We start from the raw sequence: 11,707 nt of genomic DNA, 5'->3' as shown, positions 1-11,707 counted from the left end.
TGGTGATTTTGTTAACTCCTTCTTATACTAGATTTATATGTAACACTTGCCCCGAGTGTTATTCAAAAATCACACAATTCAAATAAACTAAGTGTGATTAAGGAGTTAATCCTAAAACTAACTTAGAAAACAAACAATTTAAATCAATAACAATTTACATAATAGAAAAACACACGTATAAAACCTCTTAGAAAAGTTTAAAGGATTAATATGTAGCGTACGGAAGCAAATAAGGCAAACAGGGGCAATTAATTGATGTCATGACAGCATTAATTTTGCTGTCATGACAGCCCTCCCGGGAAAACTTCTATAAGGTTCCTTTTCACTGTTTAGCCTCCGATTAAAGTAATTTTAAAGCTCACACATCACATTCAAAAGGTACTATAAACCTACCAAATTTCAAAAAAAATCCAACGGTTGGATTAAAAATTAGACATGTTAAAAGTTTAGTCATTTTTGCTGTCATGACAGCTAAAAAGCTATCATGACAGCACCTCCGGACTAACTTTTGGGGTGCACCAATTTATCATCCAACCTTCAATTGGAGCGATTCTAAAGCCCAGATGTCACTTTTAAATAGTACTATTAGATACTAAATTTTGAAAAGATCCAACAGACGGATTAAATTTTGTGCATGTTGTAACATCAATAAATATTGCTGTCATGACAGCTCTTCCTGACCAAATTCTAGAGTGCACCATTTCTTCGTCTGGTATCCGATTGATGTGATTCTAAAATCCACACGAAGCTTATAAAAATATTTCCTTGTGACCCAAATTTTAGAGAAATCCAACGGTCGGATTGAGATTTAGACACTTAGATGTAAAAGTATATTTTTTTTTTGTAAAAACCATTTTTAAAATTGTCCAAATCTCATTCTAATAGTGACAAACTTGTGTGAACACTTTGAACATGCTAAATAGGACTAAAAACTCCTGATAGAATATTTAAATGATAGAAAAACCCTTTATACCAAAATTTGACCACTTGGGTGTCGTTTTCCAAAATGGACCATAAACCCTCAAAATGCATAAATCACACAAGAGTGGCCAAAAACTATTCCAAATATCATATACACATATGAATACACATGCTAAACATTTTCACTTGGCTCAGAGATCTCTGTGGGGCCCACGCACCCACTCTCTCTATCCAAGGTGTATGTTTGCCCATAGCACACCATTTGCAATGCAACCACTTTGCATTTGCTTATGGAATCACATATATACCAAAATAAATATTTGCTTGTAGTGAAAACTTAGTCTACTAAATAAATCCATCAAAATCATTCACCATAGCCAAGTTTTCTAGCCACAAGTCTACAAGCAAACAAAAATTCACACACAAGCCATACAATCCACACATACTCACACACATACACATAATCACACCCTACTGGCACCCTAATCCTAAATACATTATAATGTACTTGCTCAAAAGAAAGGGGTTGCAGTTCTTTACATATCACAAGCAAACCCTTAGCTTAGCTCTTTTCCCCGTCCACCAATGGATCCTTCGCCTGGACCTATAAATATTGTAAAGAAAGGGGTGAGACAACCACAGTCTCAATAGCAGAGAAATCGATATTCCTTATTATAAGGAAAGCCATGGTCAAGTAAATAAATAATAGATTCAAAATAACATATAATTAACTAATTAAAATGCTTGATTGCATGAGATAGGCCGATATAGCCTTTCCTGACCAATAGAATGCCCTTTGGCACTCTTTAACTTGTAGGTAAACCTTGTACCCACTGTACCTCCACAGGCACAACATATAAACTAAGGCATGATCTGATCCACCGAACTATCTGTACCCCTTCGACCTGAATCCTAAGCAGTCAAAGCTAACTCCCTCCCAGAGCCAGCCCGACTTACTCTCCATGTGAGGGCTACCTTAGCCTAGGCACTTAACCTCACACTTCATATGCCGGATTTCCTCTCCCACTGAGAGGTGTCGAACACTCAGTCCACTAACTACTTTAGTGTATTGAGTCCACAATATAAAAGGCAACACTGAGTATTGACAGTGAGCTATAGAATATCATAAGACCACATCTCTCCATTGGTGAACTCCCACCGAGATCATGCCTCCTACCATTTTCTACCTTTGCCGAGTATTGACAACTTCAACACTCAAGGTAGTATAACACTCCTAATTCATCCCTTAAGCAGTTCCTTAGCCTATCTAAGGTACCAAACCTAGTTGCACTTTCCTAAGTGCAACTCCTTATTTTTTATGATCACAATGCATGCTAATAATCTTATTTCTATAAGTAACATTAATATTAAATAGATAGTAAACATAGATGCATTATTATTAAAGCAATACCCCATAAACCCTTCTAAAACACATTTTATTTGCATTCAATTGTTTAAAACATATAATGCATGCTAGATAATATTATCTACTCAAAAATAGCTAAACAAAGCAATAAGAAATATAAATTCTCCGGTTACCTCAACCCCTTTAGAACCAAAAGGGTTCCTCTTGTACAAAATAAGACTTGGCTTGTTCCTTAACTTTTCAATAAGTTCCACCAACAATTCCCTACAATATATAAGTGATCCACATCACTTATCATAATAAATAGCATTAATAAAGACTATAGCTCATACCACACAACTTGAGTTAATGAGCCATAATCCATCTCAATGGTCCATATATTAAACCAACCATTCACATAATACCACTTAACCACCAAAACCATTTATTAGCCATTACTAGGCTAATTTTCAATTCATATAATTTTTAATCAATTAAAAACCTTCACTTAGTGTCACCAACTTTCACCATTAGCCCTTATAATGAAAACCAAACTTTAATTTAAATTTCATTGGGCTCAAATGGTAAAATTATAACTAACTCAATAGGCTTAACTCATTGAAGAGAAAATCCCAACCTCTTGGGGTTTGATTTGTGCTTAAAACACCTCTTTTCATCCAATTATTTACTCAAAATATTAGAACACTATATAGAAACTCAAAACATCCTCTTTAGGATCTAAAGAAACCAAAGCTTCCAAGAATAAAGCCTTTGGGATCAAAATCCAGAAATTCTCTCTTCTAAAAATTAAAGAAAATCAAGAGGGAAGGAAGAGGATTGAATTAGGGAGTTTACTTATTGTGTAGTTGAGTTCGCAACAGTCACAAAACCTCTTAGATCCAAGCCTAACTCCCTCTCTTTCTCCTGTATTCTTCCTCTCTCTCTCTCTCTCTTTCTCTCGTGCGTTTTGTTCTTTCCTTTCCAATTCAGTTTCTACGTCTATTTTCCTCTTTAAAAAGCTAATATAAAACTTTAGGAAAAATTACAAGAAAGGGCCCGACATTTTTTATTATAGCACAAAAGCCCAGGTCAACTTTGGTAATTTTTTCCATAGTTAAAAATCAAATAAAACCAAACTTTTGTTGAGAAAAATTCAAACTCTAGACCTCTATCAAATTATTCTAAATTTTAATTTAATTATAAATATTTTATTTTATTTTTTTTGAATAAATTTGAGTTTTAAAATTTTTAGGATGTTACATTTATGGTAAAACTACAATTTGGTATGGGGAGAGGTTATAAGTATAATGAATACCAACATCAAACATGCATCCTATCATTAAACCATGGCTCTTTCAAGGGTGGGCCATGGACATAATAGGGAAAATTTATTTGGCATCCTCCTAGGGCCGCTCTTTTATCTTAGTGGCCACAAATTATTTCACAAAATAGGTAGAGGCCGATCCTATAAAGGAAGTCCAGCAAGATGACGTAATTAGTTTTATGCGTGAAAAAATGGTATTTTGATTTGGGATTCCTCAAACAATCATGACAGATCAAGGGACTATGTTCACTGGAAGTACCTTTAATGCTTTTACTAAGGAGAGTAGGATCAAATTATTAACATCTTCATGACGTTATCCTTAAGAAAATGGACAAGCTAAAGCTTCCAATAAAGTGATCCTAGGAATTCTAAAGGAAAAAAAATCGAGGAGAATCCACTGGCACGAGTAACTTATTGAAACATCACGGCCTAACAAAACTTCAAAAAGAGAAGCCATTAGCACGAGCTCGTTTGTCTTACCATATGGGCACAAACACGTGTTACCAATAGAAATAGTTGTCCTTTCATTATGTGTTGCTAACAATATAGGAATGTTCTTAAAGGAATATAATAAAGCCATGATGAATGAGCTAAGTCAGTTAGATGAAATTCACTTACGAGCGTTACACCACATGATTGCCCAAAAGAAAGAGGTTTCAAAAATATATAATAAAAGAGTAAAAAAGAAGCAATTTTGGATGGTTGAACTTGTATGGAAACTTATTTTGCCACTTGGTACCAAAGATTAGGTGCTCGATAAATTTTCACCTAATTGAGAAGGACCGTTCAAAGTTAGTGAAGTACTTAAAGGAAATGTATATTGGTTATCTAGTTTTGACAAGATTCCACATAGACAAGCTATAAATAGAAAATACTTAAAAAATATTAGCCATCACGATAACAAGCACCAAGACCCGAGGCCTAGAGTGGCCTTAAGGTACATGAAGAGATAATGATTTTGAATAGTATATGTATATTTATAAAAGTTTGATACTAGAAGCCAATATAAGTCATTCCACAATTTAAGCATGGATAATATCCCACACATTTAAGGCTACATCCAACTCAGCAGATAAGGATTGATGCCGACCCAGGGCTATATCTAACTTAGTTACAAAATGGAGCTTTTCTTTAGATTTGGCCTGTAGCTCATCCAACTCCTTAGTAGTAGCCTTAAGCTTGAATTCAACAGTACCCTCTTTAGCCTATGCCAAGTCTTCCTCAGTAGCTGCCAATTGCTATCTCAAGTTGGCCACCTTAATCTGTAGAGAGTTGAAATGGGCTACGCAAAGAGTAATCTCCCCAACTTGATTATTGGCAGCAATCACCCAAGCCATGACATCTCTATACTCGTCTCTGATAGACTAGATCTTTAAAAGGTAGTTTGACAAGGACGAGAGCTCTACATGGCATTAATTGATCGTACCATAATAGTCCATGTGCTAGTGATGAAGGAGCTCCAGCTCGAGATATAGAGTTGCTTTCTCCACAATTGAGATGGCCTAAAGGTAGAGCTAGGAAAACAGGCCGAGCCTGTCGGGCCAGCCCATTTAAGCCCGTATAACAATAAGGCCAAGCTTGCAAATATGATTCTAAAATGATAAATCGAGCTTAAACGGGCTGGCCCTCAGCCCTACAGGACCAGCCCGTTTAAGCCCGCTTGTGCATATTTTTTTAATTAATTCTTATGACTTTTACTCTTTTTAGATTTGAAAAAAAAATAAACTAAATCTTACTCTATATCACATGTCAGCCCATATCTACTGAGGATGGAAGGCCAATAAAAAGAGAAAAATAGCAATAAAGAATCACTGATCAAAAATTATATTAGTCAAGGATCACTTGTTATCAAAATTCAAGTGGATACTTATGGATTTAAGTTAGCCTTTATCAATAAGTATTCATTTAGGTTTTAATAATAACTCATTTTAAATTAACAACAGTTCATTGTAGCTTGTTTTTCATTTAAGTTTTGTCAACAACTGGTTCTTAATTGATATAAATTTCATACAGAAATCCTTGATTGCTATTTTCAAAAAAAAATACAACCTTAAATCCCTTAATTCATCTAGATTCATAATAATGATTCATTCAGTTCAACATTTACTCTTCTTTCTTCAATATGCTTCTTTTGTTTTTGCCGCTACAAGTTGTCTTTGCTTTTTAGCAAGTCATAGTATCGTCATCCCCATCCCAATCATCGTAACTCACAAGTTATCCTTGCTCTTATTTTTGCTCACTCTTCAGTCGTTCCTGTTGCTCACTCTGATAGTACTCCCTTCCAAGAACTAAATCTCAACAATGCTCAACTAGTTGACGCTCGTTGTCATCAATTTCCTAAGTCATCCTATCACTTATCATGCTCGTGCATTCATGACTCATGAGTTAAGCTCTATCTAATACACATATTGGGATCGTGCTTTTTGTTTTCCTCAGTCTCCTAGTCCCATATCTCAGTCATTCAAGGCTCAATCTCATCTAATTTTGATTAGGTGTTTATTGGCTTAGTCAATCTATTGCTTATTGCCTTGCTATCATTTCATTTGTATTTTTAGTTCATTTAGATGTTATTTAGTTAGTTTTTTCATACCTTTCTTGATTGGGTATTATATTGGAATGAAATAATTTTTGTTTGATTAAAAAATTTTAAAAAAATAAAAATAGTTAAAGGGGCTTGGAGCTCGCAGGGCTGGCCCTGAGTCTGCTATATCGAGGGCTAAGCTTTGTATATCAGGGTCTTGAAGGAAACTCAAACTTAAAAGGACTGGCCTTTTTAGGCCCGAGCCCTTCAAGGGCCAGCCCTACAGGGCCAGGCTGACTCGTTTTCCCAACTCTACCTAAAGGAGTTCTTTATAGCCCTGCTCTGAGAGCAACAAAGGGTTTCGACTAAGGTGGAACTAAATGACCTTCTAAGCATCCTAGACGACCTCCTTATCATAGATATAGAGATAGGCTAAAAGAGTATTAGCGGGGATTATCATTATTGAAATCAACATCTAAAGAAGCACAAATAATTAGTCAATAAAGTGACAAAAAAATAAAGTGAAATAAACCAAGAGTAGAAACATACCCGATCTGGATCCACCACAGCTTTTCCTTTATCTGCTGAGTAAGGGATGAGTACAAAACGTAAAGCCTCATTAACTCGGGCTGCAGGGGTAGTTGGCTTAAATGCATCAAGACTAGAGGCTAAAGGGACTAATGAAGGCTCTTGGATGGGAGGATCAATGATTGTTGCGTTAATATCACCAAGCTCAAGCTGCTCCGATACAGGCACATCAGATTTCAACTACCTGAAACCCCCCTTTGAGCAATAATAGGAGTTACTTCTAGGACCATAGTAGAAATAATTTCTTGAGGCTCGACAGAAGTCTCTTAACCCTCTAAGTTACGAGTTGCCTTAAAGGCCACAGTGGAGGCAACCAATTGACGTTCTGCAGGAATAGCTTAAGATACCTGAGCCTCCAACCTACTGGTCTGAAGAGAGCTTGATCTGTCATCTTCTGAATCATCAAATAAAATCACCTAGTGGGAATGTTTTTATTAATAACCATCCCCTTTGGCACTAGACTCAACTGAAGGAAGTAGAAGAGGAGGCTGCTTAGGGACTAACAATAGGGATGACGTCCTTTTCCTTTTCTTGGGCTACCGATATGGGATAGCTGAAGGGGACGAGACCTATTTCCTTTTAGCGACTTGCTTCCCCTTGCTTACCTTGCTTGGATACTAGCTTTTCTTGAGCTTTGGTTTCTTTGGGACTAAGACACGCGAGAAGGCCTTATTATCTTGTTCAATTTCTCTAACCACGATCAATGAAGGGACTATCTCGGTCTCAAAAGTAACAACAGCATCAATGTTGCCCCTCAAGAAGGATACCAACATAAGAGATTATGCCTAATCCTAGTCTACAAAAGCAAGAAACATGGTAGAACGTACAAGCAATATAAAGGAAAGAATGCGTAGACAGTAAAACAACACTTACTTTTTGAGTCTTCATAATGCACCTAAACCACTGGGGCCACAACTTGTTGAAGCAAAGGTAAGCATCTCGATCCACTATCTCCACCTTGCATTGTATCTGGGTGGTATATGGAATAGCCATTTGGGCAACAGCTTTTTTGTTTAGCAACTCCATATGGACTTGAGGAGATAGACTATAGGGAATACAATGGCTAAGTCTAAACTAGCTCGCTACTAATTGATGATGATAAGACTCCATAAAAATGTTTAAGGTTTTGGAGGAATAACAAGTAAAAGGAAGCCACATCTTCCTAGGTGTGGTAGCCGAGAGGAAGATCTCATCCTTTAGTAAAGAAGTAGGTTTGTTTTTTGTGTCTACTATAGACCTATACCAGGTAGGAAGACAATGGTCTGAAACATTAAAGGCTTTTCATATCCACTACAAGGACCTATTTTGCTGAAAAAAGAATTCAAAGAAATTCTTCTTCTCATCTAGCAGGTATATGCCTAACAAGTAGGTGAAAGGATGAGAGATGCTTAGGTCTTAGGGAAAAGATTCTCGATAAAGATAGGGGAAGTAAGCTGTGGTCCATAGCTTCAGAAACCAGATAGGCTTATAAAAATTATTGAAGGGCTTTTTATGCAAGGACTCCCTCATACCATCGTAAAGACGATAAAGAAACATGGTACCCAGGTTTAATTGATTGTCGTAGAGAAAGGATTAAGCGACCCTCACATGAAATTGTATGGGCTTTCCTCCCCCTAAGGCTAGGATCTATTGACTCAATAGAATCTAGATAAAAACCAAATGCTCCGTAGGGGTCACGATCTTATCGACAAACTTCTCTAAAAATAGCTCCATGATCTTAGTCTAAGAACCAGCACCCCTAATCTTAGATTCAAGCTCAGTAGGCAGGGTAACATAGGATTTATGCTTTTCAATTAGCAAAGAAATTCTCCTCCCTAGTAATCGACAACCCCAAGAACATGAATACGTTTGAAAGTGTGATGGTCATGGGGCTTAACTCGAAGAAGGCATTGCAACTAGGAGCCCAAAAGCTCAAAAGCGCCGTTAACAAACTAATGGGGACATTAATGTCAACTTGTGAGAGTTGGATTAGGTCATAAAGACCCATCTCCTTCCATTGCAATTCATAGGTTGGCTTCAAGTGTTTGACCCAGTTGGCTTAAGCATGAGGAGACCGAGGCCAATTATCAAGTTTTCGACAAGAATATTTAGTAAAAGGTAATGCCATTTGGGCCAGTATGAGGTCACAAATTGAGGTTAAGGGCTATGGATTCAGCTGGGTGGGACTTATCGCATCTAATAGGTTTGGAGCTATAAATAAATACCCTACGTCGCTCTGGTTAGACAAACAAAAGCTTCAAGGAGAAGTGCCAATGAAACAAAGCAAAATGTGATCAATATTTATCCCTAAAAAATGCAAGAATCTAACCAAAGGAAAGGATCTTACTAGAAACTGGCACATGGATGGAACAATGAGACTTCTTGAGGAAAATAAAGAAGAAACATTAGACTAAGAACTTAAACCAAGAAAATGCAAGTTCAAGATGGTATATTTACTGTAATAAGTACTCCTAAAGGGCCAATGGGATTTTGAATCATGGCTAGAGAGTCAGGCAAGGTCATGGCAAGAATAGTGGATGGGGCAGCATTAGAAGCAGGAGTAGTAAAGGAAGAAGCAATTGTTGAACAAAAAAGCTAAAGGAACAAGGAGCAGAAGCTTAATGGTCAAGGAATGGCAGAGAAAACAAGAAGGACTAGGAAGAGAGAGGAAATAAAAATTTATATTATCAAGAAGACGCACAAAAATGAAACAATATTTTAGTCCTCTTTCAAACATTCCACGTGGCTTATAATTACCAGCCACTAGTGTAACATCTTCAATTTTAAATCCAGATTAATTAAGCTTAAATAGATTAGTAAAGTGAATCTTTTATGTGTGTGGCCAGAGAGGCCTAACGGGCGTGTTTGATCTCTATTTCAATACTAAATGTGGGTTCGAAGGAAAATCGGGTCACCCGAGGATAGAAGAGGAAGAACTTTTAAAGGGAGTGATTTTATGCCACGCGCTGTGGTATAGGGTTGGTCTGCCGCGGCGCATGCATGATAACACACCTAGAAGAAGCTCTCTGTGCCATGCGCCGTAGTGCATTGTGCATCCACCACGGTATATGGTCAAAATTTTATAGTATTAAGTCGCGAATTTGAAGTGCAAAAGAAGAGGAAACAAAAGAGAACGAGAGAGTGGCGAAAAAGCTGAGCTAGGGCTTGAAGAAATTGACTATTAGGAGTAATTTGGAGCTCATAATCACCTAAGGTAAGCTTCCTTGCTTAAATCTTCCTCTCTTCTTCCATTTTCTTGATGGTAGAGGTTAGAGTTTAATTGCTAATGGTGATTTTTGGTCCCTAAAAGTTATGGGCCTGCACCCATTAATTTAAATAGAGTTAATAAGGGCAGATTGAGCTAGGTAAACTTAATATTTATGGTTTTATGATGATTGGTGGTTGGAGGATATTAAGTGTCCAAAATTTTCATAAATTTGGTGGTTGGAAATAATGTGGCTTCATTAATGCCCATTTAAGAGCTCAATGTCATAAATGAGAGTTATAGGAAGCTAAGAAACCTTATGGGTACTTCTATATGAGTTCAGAGTAAATCTTGAGTATTAAGAAATGATGAAATGCTAGTAAAAAATAGTTCAAAATGGGTATTGATGTTTTTCATAGTAAATGCTTATAGTGTAATTACCATTGGCACCATTCAAGCTTCTTGGAAGCTTCGAGAGCAAATAGTTGAGGGGTGAAACCTTTAACCTCTCAAAAGTTTGAGGTAACTGGGAGAATTCTATCTTATGCTTGTGTGTGAATAAGTTTATTGATTTATGAGTTATCATTGGAATGTATAAAATAAAAGAAATGAAAGTGTGGCTTAATTTGTGAAGAAATCTACTATATCAAATTTGTGAGTTTTATGCCTTATGATATAAAATTTCCCTTGAGAATAATAGTAGTGGATTTTTGTATTAATGTTCATTAGGAGTGCAATGATTTCTATAAATTGAGAAGCAAAATGAATCTTTGTTTGGAAGGAGTTCGATGATGTTTGAAAATAGGGAAGCTTAATAATTTTAAAACTATGAGGTACAATGAAAATAGGGAAGTTTAATGATTTTGAAAATGTGAGATACAATGATTATGAATTAAGAGTTTCACGACTTGTTTGGTTTTAAAGTTTCATGAAATGTGTAATAATGAAGTTCAATGAAAGGTGATAATGTGAAGTTCTATGAATTCTATATGTGTGAATTATCGCATGAATGTCCATTGCATGATCTAGAGAGGCGCAAGTTCGCTTAGAAAGCAGAGTAGATGATAAATCCACATAGTAAAGCCCCATCCATGTGATAGATTACCTAAATTAATTTTATCCATATCGTCCTACTTGTTTAATGAGGGACTGTCCCACTGGTTCAATGGGGGACTCGAACCTAGTTAGCTATCTACCGGTTTAATGAGGAAGCTAATCTAGGGTGTATGACACCCCATAGTAAGAGAAATGGGGGAAACTGTGATCCATAATTAAGATGGGTACACCTTGGCTAGGTAATTTCCTCACGAGTGTTTAGGCTAGGGAAGTCAAGAAATATAGACTATCCCATTGAGTTATAGCCCATGGTTTCGTGTCAAAGGAATGAAGAGAATATAAGATAGGTGTGATCATGCATATATTGAGAAAAGGCACTTGTTTTCTATATTGAGTCCATAATGTGGATATGTTGAGTTGAGTAATAATTTTTGCCATTAGACTTGTCAATAAATTGTGTGAGCAATTTTATTTATATGAAAGATGCTAAAAGTATTGTTTTTCTAAGTGAATGCCATTATCTGAGCTACGTTGTGAATTCTTATTTCAAATGTTTCTCATGGGTTAAAATAATAATATTTACTGCCACTTGCACTTAAACTAATTGTTATGCATTGTTATGGGCTAGTCGGACCTTGGTTATTGAGTAGTTGTACTCACGCTGTTATCTTCAATATTTCAGAGAATAGCTTAAGAAGTGAAGACATAGGAAAACAACTCGAGACTTAGGATCACGATCTATTTGTAATAGGCCTCTTTATTTTGGAT

The sequence above is a fragment of the Prosopis cineraria genome, unplaced genomic scaffold (assembly GCF_029017545.1).
Source record: "Prosopis cineraria cultivar Desert tree isolate PC_DT_omini unplaced genomic scaffold, ASM2901754v1 PC9, whole genome shotgun sequence".
Taxonomy (NCBI): domain Eukaryota; kingdom Viridiplantae; phylum Streptophyta; class Magnoliopsida; order Fabales; family Fabaceae; genus Prosopis; species Prosopis cineraria.
The sequence above is the reverse complement of the archived record's forward strand: the minus strand, read 5'-3'. Positions refer to the sequence as shown.